Raw genomic sequence first — 22,868 nt, 5'->3', positions numbered from 1 at the left:
TATGTGGGGTATGTGGTATTTTGGGGAACTCACTAAGCATTTATGCTTACAGTTGTTGTGTGATGTGTTTCAGGTACTAGCAAGGATCGCGGGAAGGCGCCAGCATGATTCGTACACAATCATGGAGTTTATGATATTGAGATACTGGGACATGTTTTGTTATGTTACAGTGGAAACATTATGTTTTTATGATTTTCGTGTGAATGAAAGTATGTTTTAAAATGAAAAATTGTTTGAAAAATTCACGTCGTTACAAGTTGGTATCAGAGCCTTGGTTTGAGGGATTCGGGCGCATCTTCGGATAAACCTGAACTCAAACTGAGGAATTGAGAAATTTTTTCAAAAAATGAACAATTTTTCTAAGAAAGTAAATGATTTTGAGAAAAACAGAAGAAAGCAGTGTGTACGATCAGCCAGCGCCCGAACAGTAATTTCCCAAAATACCCTTACATTATATGCTATGAGATATGATATGGTATGCATGATAGAGTTGGCTAGGTATTCATATTAGGACTAGAGTGGCCTTATTTTATGATGCCTTAGCCTAGGAAGGATTTTGCTGCTATGTGATGCTTGAGAGCGAGTATGTAGCAGTGAGGAGCTGATGAGAGGTCTATCAAAGGGTAGCCTATGCCAATGAGATGTAAAGCACTTGTGATCTGGAATCCAAGGAGGAGGACTTAGGGTGAATACGGATGCGGTGTGGACGATAGTATTGTTGGCTTTTGAGCATTCTAACACTCCTAAGTGTACATGCAACCCTAAATACCTTGGATCTATGTTTTCTCTATTATACATGCAAATAAGAAAATCCAAGGTATTATCCTAATCTAGCATACAAAAACAATGAGTGTAACAAGATAGAATACATACCTCTTTGATGTAGAAAGTCTTCATGAAGCTTGAGTGCCTAGCCCCAATAGTGTGGAAGCCTCAAATGGAATCACAATCACCAAAACACTTAGAATAACTTGAGAGAATTCTACAACTCATGAAATCGGCTAGCCCTTTCTTACTCTCACACTAGTGGCCGATTTGGTCAAGAATAAGATGCTTATATAGTTAGGGTTACACCATGTAAACCCTAATTGACATGGCCTTTCATTTCCATGATCCATGGGTACAAATACACCATGGAGCATCCATGGACCATCCTATGGGTTTTAGCCCAACTTGATTATCCATGGAGCATTAGCCCACTATACAAGTATGGATGATTTACACAATCAACCCACATATTTAATTAGTCTTCTTTTGATCACTTAATTAATCCTAGATTAATTCTTGATCAATACTAATTAAATAATCTTATTATTCTTATTATTAATATACTAGAACTTATAATATATTAATAACCATAAGTGTCTTATTTCTCTCATTATAGTCTATCCAAGTGCATGATGGTATGCAACCCAAATGGACCATGCCGGGTCGGGTCAAGTCTTACCAATTATAGTTATGGACTTAGACATTAATCCAATAGTCTCCCACTTGGATAAGTCTAAAACTATTATTGCGTATGACTTCAGGAACCAACTGGTAATCGTAGCTCTCAAAAGCTTCTGTCGAACTCTGACCTTGTAGATGAACTCTGACCTTTGTCAATGACTTGTCCATTAGATAAGGGATCATATATTCCTCCATTCTAGATATCATATGGACTGAGACATGGATTATAATCATTCTCTCTGTCCATTTGTTGTTTCCTGATTTCCGATTTATGACGACTGACTAATTGAACAAATCAAATCAATCCTGGCCCAGCCGAGCACTTCCATTTGTCATCATCAAATCATCGAGGGGCCCACATATATCGCTTTTATCCCGAAGGTAAAAGGAATGGATAAACTTCGACTCATATGGCTTGTTCTACTACCTGTTGAATCATACACAAAGGCACGTTTTATAGCACCGAGTTACCAAATGCGTTTTCGTGCAATCAATGTACTATCAACTCATAGTAACAACTCATATCTCTAGGTTTGAAGAATATAAGATATTATCGTCTCATGATCACTCGTGATAAAATCCATGAAGTGATTCCAATGAGCGCGGGTTGAATCCAATACTCAGAACTTATGAGCACTCATGAGTGTTGTAGCCTTTTGTCCAACACCTTATACCTCTACAAGCCAACCCATGACAGTCTTAATTCATATCTACTTCCAACATATGACCGACTGTGGATGGTTTGAATAACTTAGTCATTCCGGAAGAATAACCTAGTTTATTCGGGAAGTCAAAACATGCAAAATGAAACACAATAATAATTGAATCCAATATGGTATCACAACCTATGAACATAAATAAAACACCTTTTATTTATCACCATATGATTACACATTATTCATTGTATACTGTTTCAGCTATCAACTTTATTCTTGAATTTAAAACAATAGTTGTCCCATGCTCCAAGCATGTACACTATGTTTTCTAAACACTAGTCATGCCACACACCAAGTATGCATACTATGTTTGTCTATGATCTTTACTTTGTGATATAAATCAATTGAACATAACTCCAATGATTCTCTTTTCACACCCCCAAATCCTTACTGCAAATGCAAGAATTCCAAATTCATGCCATTTACTGATATCTGTTAGATTCTAAACTTGTATGCATTGATCCTCTTGTAATGATTATGCACAAAGTCAGAAAGACTTGACAACAATCATTACATAGTATTCCAAAGGAGATCAGCTCCTTGGAAACATCCTTCTTGCATTAAGTTTCCTAATCTTACACAGATTGAATAATTCTACCTTTGAAACATTTCCATATTCCATTTTGACTATCACTTCTGAACAGGAGTTGCCTCCTTACAGATTATGTCAATATGGTCCTTTCAAAATTATCACTATACTTCCAACTGTCCTTGAGCACCCAATCTTTGGTAAACCTTAGATTGTCCTTGATAATTGTTTAATCCTTTTAGTCATATCCAGTTCTAAACCTTTTCCCTTCTTAATGCCCCAGGCATTTGGAAATTTTCAGAAAGGATGAATATAGCACATGTAATCGATCCTATATCCGAAGTATATGGGAATCAATTCATGATGTCTCACATAAAGACTAAACCAGTCTTTTGCTATAACATTTCCATTTCAATTTGCCAAGTTCTCATAATTCAGATTATAAAAAGGGATGCCGTAATCATAATAGAATTTTAGAATGCAAATAATGGACTCATATACAAAATTTCCTTATGTTGAGCCATTCCAACATGAAATTAATATATATCCTTGACTAAATGATTAAAACCTCACGATCTAAGCTTATAGATTTGAGATGAAGTATAATTTCCTCTCCCTTAATTATAGCAAAACAACTCTTTCCCAATTGAAACTTTTGTTTTCTATAATTAACATTGCTAACTTGCAACCTTTATCATAATTATCATGCTCCCACTAACATGATGATTATTAGCATAACACTTATGCTCCCACTAGCTTTGACATGTACTCAGAAATCAGCTGGAGGTGATACGAGGATGTGTACTCGAGATCTTTGGTGTTGAGTTCCCGATAGATCTGGTCCCGATAGCAATGGGGGATGTGTGTGTCATAGCGGGCATGGATTGATTGAGCCGATTTGGGGATGGGATAGACTATGAGCGGCAGTTGGTGACAATACGAGACCCTAGTGGGGGAGTACTTACGGTGTACGACGAGGGTACCCGATGTGGGTCGGCATTCTGTTCGACTGCTAGAGCGAGACAGAGTTTACAGTAGGGCTGCAGTGGGTTTGTAGCCTATGTGATAGACACACGAGAGGCTGCTGGGAGGCCCAGTTCGATTGATGACGGTGCGATAGTGCGTGAGTTCACGGATGTTTTTCCCGAGGAGTTGTCGGGTGTTCCTCCCAAGAGGCAGGTAGAGTTCTGCATTGATTTGGTACCGTGGGCAGCACCTATTGCCAAGGCGCCTTATCGTCTTGCGCCGCCAGAGATGCAAGAGTTATCCTCGCAGCTTCAGGAGCTGCTGGGGAAGGGGTTTATTAGACCAAGTAGTTCCCCTTGGGGAGCGCCGATCCCTTTTGTTAAGAAAAAAGGATGGTTCACACCAGATGTGTATTGATTACCGGGAGTTGAACAAGCTAACGGTCAAGAACCGTTATCCATTACCGAGGATCGACGATTTGTTCGATCAGTTGCAGGGAGCGTCTTGGTTTTCCAAGATTGATCTGAGGTCTAGATATCATCAGATGAGAGTACGTGATGAGGATATCCAGAAGACTGTATTCAGGACTCGTTATGGACATTACGAGTTCGTGGTGATGCCTTTCGGGCTCACCAATGCACCGGCGGCAATCATGGATCTCATGAAAAGGGTGTGTAGGTCAATGTTGGATCATTCGGTGATTGTGTTCATTGATGATATATTGGTGTATTCGAGATCCAGAGAGCAGCATGAGGAGCATTTGAGGGAGATCCTCGGAGTTCTGAGATCGGAGAGGCTTTATGCCAAATTCTCCAAGTTCAAGTTCTGGTTACGAGAGGTCCAGTTCTTGGGGCACCTCGTTAACTAGAATGGGATTTTGGTTGATCCGGCCAAGATTGAGGCAGTCATGAGGAGGGAGGTGCCGACATCGCCCACCGAGATCAGGAGCTTTCTAGGATTTGCCGGCTACTATCGGAGATTTATCATGGATTTCTCCAAGATTGTCGTGCCACTCACCAGGTTGACCCGGAAGGGTGTTTCTTTTTCATGGGGTCCGGAGCAGCAGACCTCGTTTGATACACTTCGCCAGAAATTATGCGAAGCCCTTGTATTAGCCCTCTCGGAAGGGTTGGAGTATTTTGTGGTATATTGTGACGCATCGATATCTGCGTTGGGTTTGATGCTTATGCAGAGGGGGCATGTGATAGCGTATGCATCGAGGCAGCTGAAGCTCATGAGGCGAGATATACCACCCACGATCTGGAGTTGGGGGCAGTGGTGTTTGCCCTCAAGATTTGGCGTCATTATTTATATGGGGTTCAGTGTACCATATAGAAGGACCATAAGAGTTTGAAGTATCTGATGGATCAGCCCAACCTGAATATGCGACAGAGGAGATGGTTGGATGTGGTAAAGGATTATGATTGTAAAATCCTGTACCACCCGGAAAAGGATAATGTGGTAGCCGATGCGCTGAGCCGTAGGGCGAAGAGTACCCCAATTCGAGGCACTTGTATGAGATTGATAGTGATGACCCCGGTGTTGGACACCATTCGGGAGGCCCAGGCAGAGGCCTTGATACCGGAGAACCGCAAGAGGGAGCGGGTGATCGGGCAGGTGTCCGAGTTTGTTATCGACAGTCGAGGGTTGATTACCTTTCAAGGTCGGATTTGGGTGCCGTATGCAGGCGGGGCACGTACCCTTTTGATGGAGGAGGCGTATAGATCAAGATTCTCGATCCATCCCGGGGCCACAAAGATGTATTTGGACCTAAAGAAAGATTATTGGCAGCCCTGTATGAAGAGGGATGTTGCGTGGTTTGTCGAGAGGTGCTTGACTTGTCGCAAGGTTAAGGCCGAGCACCAGCGTCCGCATGGCAAGTTGCAGCCGCTTGAGGTTCCCCAGTGGAAGTGGGAACACATTTCCATGGACTTCATCACCAAATTGCTAAGGACCGCAAGGGGTGTAGATGCAATTTGGGTGATCGTCGACCGGCTGACGAAGATCGCGCATTTTCTTGCTATCAGTGAGAGCTCTTCCGCCGAGAGATTGGCAGAGTTGTATGTGAAGGAGGTGGTATCACATCATGGAGTATCGATCTCGATGGTGTCAGATTGAGATGTATGTTTCACTTCCAGGTTCTGGAGGAAGTTCCACGAGGAGTTGGGTACGAGGTTGCATTTCAGTACCGCTTACCACCCCCAGACGGACGGACAGAGTGAGCGGAGGATTCAGACGCTCGAGGACATGCTCGAGCATGTGTGTTGGACTTCGGAGGAAGTTGGGACACATATCTGCCGTTGGCTGAGTTTTCGTATAACAACAGCCACCATTCTAGTATTGGTATGCCTCCCTTTGAGTTGTTGTATGGGAGGAGGTGTCGAACTCCCATTTGCTGGGGAGAGGTAAGGCAGCGTGTGATGGGTAGCACTAAGATAGTACTTCACACAGAAGAGCAGATACAGCGGGTTAGACAGAGGTTACTGAAGGCTCAGAGTCGTCATAAGAGTTATGCAGATCGGTGACGATCCGAGCTGGAGTTCAAGGTGGGGGACTTCGTGCTCCTGAAAGTATCTCCTTGCAAAGGAGTGATCTGATTCAGGAAGAGGGGCAAGCTGGGGCCCCGGTTCATCGGTCCATTCAGGGCGACCACAAGGGTGGGAAAGGTAGCATATCGGTTAGAGCTACCTGCGGAGTTGATCCAGATTCATGATACCTTCCACGTGTCACAATTGAGGAAATGTATAGCCAATGAGTCGGCGGTGGTACCATTGGAGGATATTCAGGTGGATGCGAGCCTGAATTATGCGGAAAGGCCAATCACGATACAAGATCGGAAGATCAAAGTTCTGAGGAACAAGGCGGTGTCACTGGTGTAGGTCCAGTGGCAACATCGGAAAGGGTCCGAGCTGACCTTGGAGCCGGAGTTGGAGACGCGGGAGCAGCATCCAGAGTTGTTTGTCAAGCAGGACTTCGAGGGCGAAGTCTGATTCTAATAGGGGAGAATTGTAACGTCCGGATTCCTAGGTACCCTATGTTAAGTATTTATATTGATTTTATGAGAGGGACTCGGCAAGTTCGCGCTCAGACTCGCCGAGTGTGATCGCACATCTTTTGGTCTGATTTAATGAGGGACTCGACGAGTCCATGAGGGGACTCAGCGACTCCACGCTGTTTAATGAAACCCTAATTATCGGGGCTTGAGCCCTATTTAAGGACTCTTATAGCCACCATTTGCAGCTACCAGACCCTTGAGAGAAACCCTAAGAGTGCTTGAGCGTTTGTGAGAGAGAAGAAGCCTATATTTGACCTTTGTGGGTTGGTTTTGCAAGAAGAAGTTGATTCCAGCTTAGAGGAGGCCAAGGAGGTTGCATATTTGCGGATCTCAAGCTTAGGGCATCATCTTTGAGGTAGCATATCGATCCTTTCTCTGTTTTGTTAAGGAATACATGGATCTAGGGTTTTCTATACCCTTTATTGGGTTGATTTGTTGGGAATATGGTCCCTTACCATGTTTAGATATTAGATCTGGATCCATAGTGGTCCAGAGAACACTTTCCATCTTGCTTTATGAGGAGTCATGGAAGAAATGGACTTAGGTTGTTGTATTTGGGGCTAAATCAGCAAGTAGTGTCATTTGGACGTTGCATGAGTATCAAGTTCGAACCTTTGCGTGATTATTGAGCTTGGGAAAGTTAGATCTATGGATTAAAGGAACAGATCTAACCTCAGAAGGTCATTTGAGTGTGAGCATGGAATGAACTCGCCAAGTCCATGAGCAGACTCGACGAGTCGAGTCGGGGTTTCCCCCCGTTTTGTGTCAGGTGTAACTCGTTGTGTGGAAGAATGACCCGACGAGCCAAGAGAGTCTGTAAGGATTCAAAGGACCCGTATGGACTCGCCGAGTCGCCCATGTGCACTCGACGAGTCGGGTCAAAGTTTGACCGTTGACTTTCGTTGACTTTAGGATTCTGGTCAAGACTTATTCAGGAGAGTTTGGGGAAGGGTAGAATGGCCTTCTACCCAGTCTGTAGAGATGAGATCATGAGAGTGTATTGATCAGGAATGTTATTTGAATAATAGGAGGAGGCTGAGTCGGGACGTTGAGCACGAGAGTTCATCCGACTTCATTAAGGCGAGTCTTCTCAATAAACTGTACCTGGAAGGGTACCTATGTGTGACTGGAAGGTCTTGTATGCTATGATGTATGTGCTATATGCGGTTATGTGATATGTATGTGCTATGTGTGTTGTGTATGATAAGGACCGGAAAGTCAAGAGGTTACGGACCGGAAGGTCGATATGGGTAGGACTGGAAAGGTCTGTCGGGATTTGGGACGGAAGTCCCCTGGGACACATGGATCGGAAGATCCTACAGATTTAGGGCCTGGAAAGGCGTATGTGGGGTATGTGGTATTTTGGGGAACTCACCAAGCATTTATGCTTACAGTTGTTGTGTGATGTGTTTCAGGTACTAGCAAGGATCGCGGGAAGGCGCCGGCATGATTCATACACACTCATGGAGTTTATGATATTAAGATCTTGGGACATGTTTTGTTATGTTACAGTGGACACATTATGTTTTTATGATTTTCGTGTGACTGAAAGTATGTTTTAAAACGAAAAATTGTTTGAAAAATTCACGTCGTTACAACAAATGTCGAACTGAAGTGATAAGCTCAAACTCTCAAATCACAGCAACGAACTCCACTACCTATTTTCATCATAAAACCTCCTATATAAATTCCTCGTTTACTAAAATACCCCCAGAAGTCAAACTGGTCAACCCTTGGTCAAGGTCACAGTCCACGGTCATGGTCAACAGTCCATGTTGACCCAACTCGTCGAGTGCAACTTACTGACTCGTCGAGTCCTTCCGGAACATGAGAAATGTTGAAAACCCTAGTTGACTCGCCGAGTTTCCTGATAACTCGTCGAGTCCATGCGTGTCCAATGTTGGGAAAACCCTAACTGACTCGTCGAGTCATCTCACTGACTCATCGAGTCCATGCAGAAACCAAAAACGAGAAACCCTCTTTAGACTCGTCGAGTTGACTCATGAACTCGTTTAGTCCCTTCAGTCTTTTTCTTTTATAGACGTTTTTAAGCCACCCTAAAGCCCCAAAATGCAGATCTAACCTCCTAGGGCATGGTTTCCACGTAAAGTTGCAAACTTTACGTGCATGGATGGTCCTAAATGTCAAAACCAAGTGAAAGGGGGGTTTAACCCAAAAAGAAAATCCCAAGCTTGCTAAATCAGATAACTTTATGGCTATTAGGACCAAGAGGAGTCCAAATCTAAAGTTACAACTTCAGATCATGCCTAATACCCGGAATGACTTCCAAATATACTAAAGATTGCCTTAAACCTAAGCATGAAGAGATCTAACTAAAGATAAGCCAACGTAACGACTTGTTACCTTGAAAATGATGCCAAGATGAAATAAAGTCGGATCCACAAGATCCTCTTTGTCCAAGCTTCTTATACTTCACACCTTCTTCACAAAATGCACCAAAAACACTCTTTAAGCTTGACAAAAACTCAAGAACAAGGTTAATATCGATTAGGGTTTCTTCTGGCTGTCAAGAGGTGGTAAGGGACTAGAGGTAAGGACTTAAGGTTCTTTAAATAAGGTGCAAACCCTAAACATTAGGGTTTCATCTTCCATCTCCTACTCTTCGATTTCGGGTCCTCCGACTCGTCGAGTAGGTCCAATAATCCACGCGGGGCTATCCTGCCTCTACCTGACAAATTGGGGCAACCAACTCGTCGAGTATGTCTATAAACATGTACAAAATGCTTTTAAACTTATATCTGGGAGTCGGGGTATCACAAACATCTTGCTTTCATTTCTTATTTTTACTCATTTAAAAAAAAATACCTTAATGTCTAATAAAGCAATCTACTATGCTAGAATGGGTACATTGCTATTAACCCATTCTACTTTGAAAGTACAATGCCAAAATTAGGATAATGTTAGAATTTTATTTTATTTTAATTTTTTCTTATTAAAATAATTATTCTTTGAAATTTCAACGCTAGATGTGGGAATCAGAACACAAATCCAATGGTGCAACTGTTGGGTCCTTCTTGACACTATTAACTTCACCCTAAAACTGAAAAAAAAAAAAATCAAATACCCAAAATAGTAACGCCAATATGATTAACAAAATCAAAACCCTAAAAAAATTATAGTAAACCTTATGCCCAGAAAAGATTTAAACAAATTTTAAAAGGGTGATTTTCACGGATCTTGCAAACATGAATCATGTGATCAGTTGAGCTCGAGGAAAATAAGAGATTATTCCACTAATAGCGGACCAGTTGGGTCCTATTGTTTGACACATTGTTATCTTTTCTTGTACTTCAAGAATCTTACTTGTTGGGAGCTTGGTAAATATGCGACTCCACTCCTAATTAATATGTGTTTCATTTTTCTTTTTACATTCTAATTTTCAATATTTATAGGAACAGGCGAAACACTTTCTCCATTTTATGGTTGCTTATCAGCAAATCTTTATGGTGTATTTTATTGAACTGGGATATGGTGTTTGTTACCTCTTTGTTTCAGACTTTCAGTAGGTATAATATCAATAAATCCATTTTTGGTTCTTGTTGAAGTATTTTAATCTTAAAAAATTTCTATCATTGAACATCATGATACATGGTAGAGGCTAATGCAATAAGGTATGCAAATGGTTATAATGGTTCTACATGATTGTTAAACAATACATTGTTATAGGTTTCAGAAGAGCATGAAAGAAAATGATCAATCTGATGTAGTAATAGAGGCAACAACCTGAATGGCCATAATTAACATGTACACGGTAAATAATAAAGACCATAAAACAATCAAAACTAATATGATAGCACACAAATAAGGTTTTTTTTAGTTTATCAACAATAGGCAATTAATTAATAAATATGTAGATTATTTACCTGATGAAAAAAAATGCAAAGAGCCAAAAACCACCCGTTACTCCAGTTTCAAAACATAGATTTCGGATGATTTCTACCTCCTTCCAGGCTCTCTCCACACTCCAGAAATCATAAAAATTACTAGATAAATAATCTTATTCAAAGTGAGAGAGAAGTAATGTTTTCAAACATTTTTTACTCTCATTTTTTAATCACCAGTCATGTTTTTTTTACAGAAATGTATGCGTCGTTTTATCCATTAATGGATTAAATATATAGAACCTTTCATAATATTTACAACGAACTAGATACTCCGTTTGTATTACATATGTATTTTCCATAAAAATATATTGTGTTCTCTAGTAATGTAGTAATTTTTTTATAATGACTTAAGATGGTACCAAACTTCTAATTTTGTTCATATTTACTCATTGAATTTTTTTGTGCTTGATATACCTTTGAATTAGTTGAAAATTTTCACATTTTACGCTTATGACCGGTTATAAGGGTAAAATATGACCAATTTCAAATATTTTAGGGGTAAATAAAGCACAAAAAAAAAAAACTAATGACTAAATGTGAGAAAAATTGAATGTTTGTTACCCTTTCAAGCCATTATCTTGTAAATGGTTCTAAATCTTATTAAGAATGAGCACAAGCTCAATATGAAGCTCACAAAAGTGAGGATGCTGTAAGAATTGTCTGATATACCTTTATTGTGTAAGGTATTAGAAACAACACTTAAAAATACAATAGGAGCATCTTTAATCAAAGAGAAATTGAAGAAGCAAATATTTTTGTGGTTTTAAAAATATACTTAGGACATGGGCAAAGATTTTAACTCTAGTGGTAGAGCCGGTCGTTACAAATCATGCGAGGACGAGAGAACATATGATAAATAAGTGTGAAGGTACAGCAATGTTAAATTTGAATGAGATTTTTCTCTTTACAAAGACACTAACTTTGATTAGAGAGTGTGGATGCGTAAGATCAAGATAGTAGAGTGGTACATGAGTAGTCTAGGTGCTAGTTGCCTTTACATTGTTTGTGTATTTTGCCTAGTTTTCATTGTTTTTACTTTGAACTTGTTTTGTCGATATTTTTCTTCCAAATTTATTTTTCTTCCAAATTATTACTTGTATCTACCTTTTTCTATTTCTATGTTGGTTTTGTATGTACCTTCTCACCATGCTCCTTTTGATTTTCGATCTATTTTTCATTTTATTGCTCATATATGTGTATTTTTTTCCTTTGTGAAACTCTACATATTATTTCTTCTTTGTGGGTTGGCGTTTCAAATATATATGAATAAAGAAAATCTAGTTAAAAGTTTATCTTATTGACTATGATTAAAGCAATGAATTAGAACATGGTTATGTGATATGCATTCTATTCTGTAGTACTCCTTACAAACATAACACAAAATAAATTGTAGTGACTGAAATCAAAATTATTAATCTAAGTAATTGCTACCAATAAGCAAAATAAACTAAGGGATTATTACATAAATATATAATGACTTGAAAGGGTAACAAACTTTCAACTAGTTCATATTTAGTCACTAAACTTCTTTTTGTGCTTGATTTACCCATGCATTATTTGAAATGTTTACATTTTACCCTTATGATTGGTCGCGGTCATAAGGGTAAAATGTGGAAATTTTCAAATAATTCATGGGTAAATCAATCACAAAAAAAATTAGTGACTAAACATGAGCACAGTTATATATTCGTTACCTTCTCAAGTCATTATCCCTTTTGATTATTATAACTTCAACCGGAAAACCGTCCATTAACACTATCCCACATGGTATTTTTGAGACGCATCCAAACAGTCCTGAAATTAATTTGATTCTACTCAAAATAAACATACAGGCCATCAATACAACTATGGGATAGTTTTGCAAAACCAAGGAAAAATTGATCAACTAAACCATCAAATCATGACTTGATAACTATATTGGGTGCTAGATGAAGCCAATATTAAACTTGATTCTAGAAAAGTTGGTTACAACAAACCACCAGACATCCGGTTAACATAAGATCAACATCTCGTTAATATAAGATCAAACAACTGCCTTACACCACTATATATATATATATATATATATATATATATATATATATATATATATATATATATATAGCAATGATCATTTGAGAACTTAAAGGTTTCCAGAGAACCCGAGAACCAAACCAGGGCCGTTAGATCAAAATAATAAAAGGCTAGGATCATTTGTGGCATTTTTGTAAATACTTGAGAAAAAAACAACACTGTGGCATGATAATTAAAGTATTATGGGGCATTTTAGTGATGAATTACCTTGAATTAGGTAAACCCTTTCCATCTCTCTCTCTCTCATCCGACCTCCTATCATCACATCGCCTCCGAAGACGACCCTTCGCTCATGTTCTTCCTCATCGTCGTTATCTTTGGTCATCGTTGATCTGGAAATTTGAATCGATTTCTCGCATGGATCTTATGAGTATCATCAGGAAACGCTTGATAATCTCCAAACTGACATGGATAACACCGGTATTCTCTGTGCAGTTACGCTCGATACCAAAGTAAGTCGTCTCTATTCTCTACTAGATCTCCACTAATCGACCGATTGTTTGCAATTTACTTTTTTGCATCATCTACACAGCAATGTCTAATTCTTCTAAGTGTTTATGCATCTGATATGGATCTAATTTTGACTTCTATGGTAAAATTGACTACTTATGATATTGATTCTATCATTAAATGGTGTTCAAAAGTATAATCTAGTTCCCAATTATGTTGGGAGGTTGAATTTTTCATTATCGTTTGATGCTATGGTTCGTTGATCTCATATAATTAGAACTATAAGCTCGTCCTTATTGGTCATGGCTGCACCATTTGTTTTCCGTTCAGCCATGGCATTGGTTTTTGATATGATAAAAACTAAATTATCAGTCAACGATCTCTCTCGCTCTCGTGTTCTTCATCGATTATCTCCTCTCTACTCACCACACCCCGCTTATTAACAATCAGAAAACCTAATCGCTAGATTTAAAGGAAGTCGGTAATCTGATTTATTGCCCTAAAACTGCAACTGTACGGCCATGGGATGCCCGCTTCTCATATAACCTCATTTATTTCCAGCTCCACCTCAGGTTTTGCCATTACTTATCTAATTTATTTCCATAGAACACTATAATCTCACATGTTGTGTACATATTTGTTTCTCGTTTTGGGTTTCATTATAATCTGATTTAATTGACATGCATTAGCCCAAAAATAATGTTCCTATGTTAATGTACTAAATTTTAATAGGCAGTGGATTGCTCTCCTGTGAGTTCAGTAGCTGCAAACAAAGCTTCTTTTGTAAATACATCAACTTCTGGCATGCAACTATGCAAGTGAAGTGATGCTCTTTCTTTTGCTTTCACTTGAAATATCTCTTCATGTTCTAACTTGTTTTCTTATATTCTCAAGGGTCACAAAAAATACCTGTAAATAAGATGGTGCGGACAGATTTATAGGATCCTTTTGGGAGGATGCATGCTTATTTGCAGGCTAAGCCTTCTAGACACCATGAAAGCAATTCTGGTTTGAATTCTTTGAGGTAAGAATAGGATCTCTCTCTATATTTCCATATAAATAATCGGTAACACTCCTCATGAAGTTGGACTATAGTATTCATGCCTTACTACTTGTTACAATCAAAGGTGTCTGCAATGCAGGTCTTCCATCAGATAGAGAAGGAATCCTAAGGAAACTACTGATCTTACAAGTGTTTAGGAACTTATTGATGAATTTGAACGTGGTTGTCACTCTGGTAGCCTTCATCACCACATTCATTATGAACAACATATGCATAATCTTCTTGTGTTGTTGATGTCTGATCACTGATGTGGTTCTTTCTGCTAGGTCTTTTGGACACTATAAGGAACTATACATATGTTAGTATGGTTGATGATGATTTTTCTCTCCTTCAACATAATACTCATTTATATCTTGCCAAAGTTGTAAATTTGAGGTAATATACTACATACTACCTCTCCTTTCTGATCTGTTCCCGCTAAGTACTTGATATATATATATATATATATATATATATATATATATATATATATATATATATATATATATACTGTTAGCTTTGCAGAGTTTCTATAGGTTTGGCATAAAATTCCTTTTTTTTTTCTTTTTGTAGCAAGGAGCTCATGTATCAACTAGTTTTGCAAGGATTTGGTTACTTCAAAGCAATACAGTTAAGTGAGCCTGCTAGCACTAACTAAAGAAGATCTAGATTCACAAGGCATTAATTACATATGCATACAAATGAATGCTAAGCTACTAAGCGAGAAATTTGAATTGTTGGATGAATATTTTGGCATTCATGTGGTTCCACAAGCCAATTTGTCAAGGCTTCTTGTCATACTTGACCGGTACACACCTGACATGGACCGTGCTCCAAAATTTCTTCTTTGTTTTGGAAATGATGTAAGCTACACACCAAAATGTATATAATACAATTATGCACAAATATAAATACATAATAATATCTTGTTTAAGTGACATGGAATGATGAGAAAGTTTGCTTTCAAACAATTGTTTCTGCTCTTGGAAACTTCTATGCTATGCATCCACCTCTATTGCCAAATCCATGAGGTGAAGGAGTTTCAGATGTTTATAAAAGACAAGGGAAAGGAAATGCTTCATGAGGTACATTTTTTTCACTCTTAGTTCCTTTAACTTGTTTGATCTGTCTATATTACATCCATTTTTGAGTTAAAAGACCTTAGAAGGGATATTTGAGAAAATGCAACTACAAAACTAAATACCCCTCAACATTTCCCATTCAAGGTTTATCTCCCTCGTTTTAGTGGAAGTAAGGATTTCACAGGGGGATTTTCGGCACAAATACAAAAGACAGGGATATATTTTAGAGAGGGCCATTTTTTTCTATTTTTGCGTTGTACTTAAAATCAGTTTGAAAATACCAAAAGTAATCGATATATTTGAAACCTTGTGTAGAACAATATAATGCGATTTCTACACAAAAATATTAATGCTAGAAAATATTGGTGCTTTATTTTTGAGTTTGAAAAAGAATAGGTTACACTTCAAAGAGTGTCTGTTATGAATTTTTCACATGGAAACTCTTATGTATATTAAATCAACTCTACTTTTATGGAACAACAGTTTCAAACCATCAATTGCTACTCCGTTCCCTGGAAGAATGCAAGTTTTCAACAAATTCAACATCTGTTATTGGTGCTTTATTTTTGAGTTTGAAAAAGAATAGGTCCCATTTTTCTAAATAGATATCTATTATTTATGTGTTGGAAGTGATGAATTTAATGTGAATCATAAATATACTAATGCATATTTGATTCATATAAAAGTATAGTGCAGTGCTTAAACTGGTTCTCATAGTTGACATATATATGTTTTAATTGGTATGATCTAGTTAATTAGTTGTTATGATTGGCTAATCTGGTTCTGAACTCTATGTGATATTGTGAAGAACTTAGATCTGTTAAGTACTAACTCTTGTTAGATAATGTTTTGACCTTCTTCATGTTGAGTGGTCTGGATGTCATTAGTCTTGGAAATGACGTAGAAGATGGATTTATTGTTGTCGATCCTAACCTTTCATCTTTAGTTTTATGTGGTAATGATTTTTGTGATGCAAATGGTGTAAAAAAACAATCACAAGTAAATGACATATGAATTACATGTGATTCACATGTAGTTCACAAGTAAATCACATATGAATTACATGTGATTCACATGTAAATCACAAGTGAATCACATATGAATTACATGTCATTCACATATGAATTACATGTAAATCACAAATGAATCACATATGAATTACAAGTAATTCACATATGATTCACATGTAATTCCCATATGATCCATTTGTGATTCACATGTAAATCACAAGTGAATTACAAGTGAATCACATATGAAGTACATGTGATTCACATATAAATTACACGTGATTCACATGTAAATCACAAGTGAATCACATACGAATTACATGTGATTCACATATGAATTACATGTGATTTACATGTAAATCACAAGTGAATCACATATGAATTACTAGTAATTCACATATGATTCACATGTAATTCACATATGATCCATTTGTGATTCACATGTAAATCACAAGTGAATCGCTTATGAATTACATGTGATTCATATGTAAATCACAAGTGAATTACGTATGAGTTACATGTGATTTATATGTAATTTACATATTAATCACATTTAATTCACAAGTAATTCACATATAAATTACATGTGATTCACGTGTAAATCACATGTAATTCATATGTAAATCACAAGTGAATCACATATGAGTTACATGTGATTCATATGTAATTTACATATGAGTTACATGTGATTCATATGTAATTTACATATGAATAACATGTAATTCACAAATAAATCACAAGTGATTCACATATGAATTACATATGATTCACATGTGATTTATATATGATGTCATATGTAAATGTGATTCACATGTGAATCACATGTAATTCATATGTTATTGATTTTTAAAAATTTAGTTTTAAAAAAAATACAATTTTTTTGAAAAATTTGTAGTTTTTTTTGAAAAAAAAAAAAGCAGCTTTCTTTAAAAAACTTGCAGTTTTTTTTGAAAAAAATAAAAAAAAAAATTGGAAAAAATGATGTTTTTTTTTTTGGAAAAAATGCAGTCTTTTTTTCAAATAAGGCAGTTTTTTTTTTTAAATTACAGTTTTTTTGAAAAAATTGTAGTTTTTGAATAAATTGCAATCTTTTTGAAAAAAAAAAATGAAGCTTTTTTGAAAAAAAATGCAGTTTTTTCGAAAAAAAATGCAGTTTTTTATTTTTGAAAATAAATACAGGTTTTTGAAAAAAAATTATTTTTTTCAATTTTTTTCATAAATTCAGGTATTCTATAAAAAAATAAAAAATATGCACTTTTTTAAAAAAATATCAAAAAATTAAATTTTTAAAAAATCCGAAAATTTAATTTATTATGTAGCTTTTTAAACATTTATATTAATATGATTAATAACAAAAAAAATTAACATTAAATGAGATTGGTAAAATGACGATCATATCGTCAATAAATTAATTTTTATCCAACGCTGCACTTTTAGTTTTCGAGTTCTCGGGAAATTATAAGTTCTCAACCAATTTCACACACACACACACACACACACACACACATATATATATATATATATATATATATATATATATATATATATATATATATATATATATATATATATAGGGTAAGACTCAGTAGAGAACCATAAGTAACCAAAGAACCAACGATCCAATCTTTTTTTCAACTTTTACAACTTATTTTTTATAAAAAAAATAAAAAAAAACTAAAAATACAAAAATTCATAACTTTTTATCCTTTTTCCAATGATATCAAATTCGATAAACAAATTTTTTTTCGTCAAATTCACATTGTGAATATTTAAAAATTCACAATGTGAATCTAAATTCACACGGTGAATCCGAAAAATATATTTAACATTCACAATGTTAAGTTTTGAATTTTGATATTTTTAGTTTTTTTTTTTTTTTTGATTAAGTATAAGCACTAGAACTTGAAAAAAATATTTTGCTCCTAGGAAACCAATAATTATGGTTCTCTATTGAATTTATATATATATATATATATATATATATATATATATATATATATATATATATATATATATATATGTCGTTGATATGGTTGTAGCAGTGACACGTACCAAATGCGGACTGACGTTGCTTCTGAAACTCTATTCTTGTAGTGTCGTGTACCCGGCCAAGATTAAAGTATCTTGTTACTTAAGTTATTTATGTAATTATCTGATCAAATTAATAGTAACATATAATCAATATTTTTATTGATGACCTACGCTTAGGATATGAATTTGAGTCGTAACCTTTATATTTTTTTAAATTGTACTCCTATATTGCAACCAGTGTCTGAGAGGAAACTTGAACCATTTTTTTCATTGAGGGAGAACAACTTCTTATGATACCTCTAGGCTAAATGCATGTTGGTTCATAATCTTTTAAATATCATAATAAAGTCTTCGTAACTTAAATATATTCATGTGTATAATGAAACAATACCTATATGATGAAATGAAATCAAGTTTATTTTATTTAGAAGGAACTTTATAAATGCTCCCTTTGATATCCTGAAATTTAATGTTTAGTCCCTAAGTTTCAAAAACCTCATTGATGGTCCATTTGGTTTCAAAACTTTTAATGTTTGGTCCTTAAACTTCACTCCGCCAGCTTTCTACCTTTAACTAAATAACATTTTCGTCGTTTCACTACCACAAAGACCATTTATGAAGTTTTCCCTTATTTAAAATATATATATATATATATATATATATATATATATATATATATATATATATATATATATATATATATATATTTAATATGAAAAGTTCTCACCTCTCTCTCTCACACACACACACTCTCAAAATCACACACACACATACCCTTCTATAAACTAAAGCAACAACTCTGATTGCAAACTGAGGATAGCTTTGATTCCAATTCACAAACCTACCACAACAAGCATAAGCACAAGCTCCCCTTATTTTTTCTGACTTACAAAACTCATTTTCTTTGTTTGGAATTTGTTTTTTACCCTTTCTTTTTAGGGGTTTTATTATAGGGAAAATGACACAAACGCCCTACAAACTTTTTAGGGTCTACTTGTTGAGTCCCTAAAGTTTTTGTCGGGCTTTATGGGTCCTTAAACTAATATATGACTTGCTCTTTTAGTCCCTGTCAACCTCTAATAGCCGGTTCAGTGACCTTTTAGACAAAAAAAAAACTCAAATTGTGCCCCTATAAAGCCAAAAAAATAAGTTCGGGGATCAATACGAATTGAGTGTGAATTGGCTTCAGAAGAAAATGGGAGGTTTTTTTTTGTACGAGTTGATCCCTGAACTTAATTTTTTGGCTTTATAGGGGCACAATGTGAGTTTTTTTGTCTAAAATGTCACTAAACCGGCTATTACAGGTTGACAGGGACTAAAAGAGCAGGTCATATCCTATTTTAGGGACCCATAAAGTCGGACAAAAACTTTAGGGACTCAACGGGTAAACCCCAGAAAGTTTATAGGGCATTTGTGTCATTTTCCCTTTATTATATTTTTCCGGGTGTTCAAGAACATAGAAGAAGAAGAAGAAGCAGATCTAAACAACTTCTTTTTTGGGTTTTGATGAGACTGTGTTAAAGATAAAGATCTGAGCAACAGAAAAGTGTTGAAAAAATGTTGGGAATGGTCAATGGTAGTAGAACACCAGCTACACAACGACAAGATTTTTCGGCCGTCAATGGCGATCAAGATCTTGGTACCCGGTTCGGACTTGGAAGAATTGTTGGGTCGGATTATGGAGGGATTGAGTTTACAACAGAAGAAGTTGAAGCAATATTAAATATGAAGATCAGAACTAAAGATAAATTCAATCTCAAGGTTCTTTCTTGTTTTCGTTCTTATTGTATGAAGTGTGTGTTTTTTCTCATTAGTATCAATTCGGGCTGTAAATGAACCGAACGAACACAAACATGGGTTTTTTTATGTTCTTTCGTTTAAGTTAGCCGAACAAATAAATGAACATGAATGGATAAATAAACGAGTTTTCTTGTCCATGTTTGTTCGTAAAAAAAATTACATTTTTCATGTTCGTTCGTTTATGTTCATGGACATGTTAAACGAACATTAATGAACAAAGATAAACAAACACAATTGAACATATATAAACATAAATGAACATATAATATAGTATGTCATCAAACACAATTAATCATATATGAATATAAAAGGAACTTATATGAACGGACATAAACGAATGTAAACGAACAACATAAACGAATGTTCATGAACATAATTGAACGAACGAGAGCATTGTTCATGTTCGTTCATTTAACTAAATGAACAAGAATTTGTGTTCATGTTCGTTCGTTTATTAAATAAAGAATCATAAATGAACTTCTCATCGAACCGTCCACAAAAATTTCGTTAAACGTTCAATTCGTTTACAGCCTTAGTATCAATATTATTTTTGAGCAACCCTAGTATCAATATTATTTTTATGGATTTTCAGGAAAGGGGCACGATAATGATGGAGTATATAAGGAAGCTTGAGATGTGTGTAAGATGATTTTAAGAATTTGAAGGGGGGGCTTTCAAAAGAGCACGAAAACCCTAAATAGACGTTCGAATCAGCAGAAAAGAAATCCAACGATATGGTTATTAGATTTAACCTTAATCTTTCTATTTTTCATATTTAATTTTACCTAATTTGATTAATCTTTTATCTAACTGGTTTCCAGATATGCTAATGAACGTGAAGGAAGAACTAAATTCCATAATCATGGAATTACAGACAAATTACACCATTTTACAAGGCAAATTCATGAAAGAGCAAACCGACAAATTTATTTGATCCAAATCTACAGCATAAAATCATTTCAGGTATGATTTTTTTGGGGGCTACGATTTTAAAGGGGGAACTACACATCCCATGTTCTTCGGTTTCTTATGGGGTAAAACACAGAGCATCATAAACGCATTTATTTTTTTGGAGATTTGGTCAAAACCCCGACTTTTTTGGATTGGCGGTCCTTTGAGCTACTTTGTTTTTGGTTTTAGTCCCTCGTAAAATTAAAAAGAAAAAAAATACCCTTTTGATATATTTTCTATGTTTTTTATATTTAATATAAAGTTTTATTAATAAAAATTATGGGACCCACCTCTTTCTCTCTCTCTCTCGTTAAAGGAAAGAAAGCACCGGTGATTGTAACACCGGTCTAGGCTGCTCACCAGCATGACTGCCGCCATAGACCACAACAACCCCACCAGAAACCACCGTCGTTTGTCTTGGTCGAGCCCCACCACAATTCACTTACTGTTTCTGTCGAGCAAGCTGCCAAGCACCACCCTACACCACCGTGTTCTTCCCCTTCTTGCTACTGATCAGAGCAAACTGCCACCAGCATCTTAATCCACCTAATTTTTCGAACACCTCCTCCACCTCCCCATGTCGTGACCCACCGCCTGCAAATACCTTTCCCAAACACCTTCGAGCCATATCCTTACTCCGCCCTACCCTCTCTCTCATCGAGCTCACCTAAAAAGAAAGGAAACGAAGGCAGTAAGGCTGCCACCATAGCTCTGTCACCACCCATCGTTGGCAAAATCCACTTTACCACCCAGCACCGTTGTGACTGTTGGCAAAACCCACTTCACCACCCACCAAATGTCTCCATCCTGTCGTAACCCACCACCACCAAACGTCATCGTTGCTGTTGCTTCATCTTGGTCCCTCGTCGAGCATCTGCCAATAAAAATGAAGCAGCAAGGCCACCCACAGCCACCCATCATCGTCATTGCCCTTTCCACCGTAGTTGCAGTCCACCACCGTCGCTGCAGTCCACCACCGATGACCCACCATTCCTCCGAGTTTCAAGTTGGGGTTAAGAATGTTATTCAAAGAGGTGGAAAGATGGATGGTGGCAGCGGTGTTTCTTGGTGGCCGGAAAACTACTCCACCTCCGGTGGGGTGTTCTTGATTGTAAATGAAGAAGGTGGGGGGGAGAAGTTGGTCTGGTGAATGAGAGAGAGAGAGAGAGAGAGAAAGAGAGGGAAACTATTTTTATTTAATATATAAAAATACTTTTACAAAAAGAAAATGGAAAATAAATCTAATAAGAGCAATTTAGTCATTTCAATTTTACGAGGGATCAAATCTACATACAAACATGGCCAAGAGGACCACAAATCCAAAAAAGTCGGGATTTGCATCAAAACCCCCAAAAAATACATACAATAGGGACCATTTTTGTAATTTTATCTTCTAGATAAAAAAAAAAACAAACCCCAAAATATTTCAGGGGTGTCGAGTAAAAAACAATCCCTATGTTTGGTCCTAAGTATAGAAGTGATCCCATAATTACCGTAACTTAGAGCTTCAGTTGGTTCTTTGCATCCAGGAGAGAGAGAGAGAGAGAGAGAGAGAGAGAGAGGCTTTCATATTAAATAAATATATTTATTTTAAATAAGGGAAAACTTCATAAATAATTCTTGTGATAGTGAAATGACGAAAATATCCTTTAGTTAACATTAGAAAACTAACAGAATGAGGCTTAAGGAACAAACATCAAAAGTTTTCAAATCATATGGACCATCCGCAAGGTTTTTAAAACTTATGAACTAAACTTCAAAATTCGGGATACCATAACGACCATTTATGAAGTTTTTTCTTTTATTTAATAG

General features: G+C 36.4%; 1 pseudogene; it reads left to right on the top strand.

Annotated features, from left to right (window-relative positions):
- The first annotated feature begins 13,100 nt into the window (after window positions 1–13,100).
- On the top strand, window positions 13,101–15,119 carry LOC111888238 (DNA mismatch repair protein MLH1-like; annotated as a pseudogene).
- Window positions 15,120–22,868: the final 7,749 nt, after the last annotated feature.

This window comes from Lactuca sativa, chromosome 5, assembly GCF_002870075.4.
Source record: "Lactuca sativa cultivar Salinas chromosome 5, Lsat_Salinas_v11, whole genome shotgun sequence".
Classification (NCBI taxonomy): Eukaryota; Viridiplantae; Streptophyta; class Magnoliopsida; order Asterales; family Asteraceae; genus Lactuca; species Lactuca sativa.
This window is presented reverse-complemented; position numbering and strand designations above follow the sequence as displayed.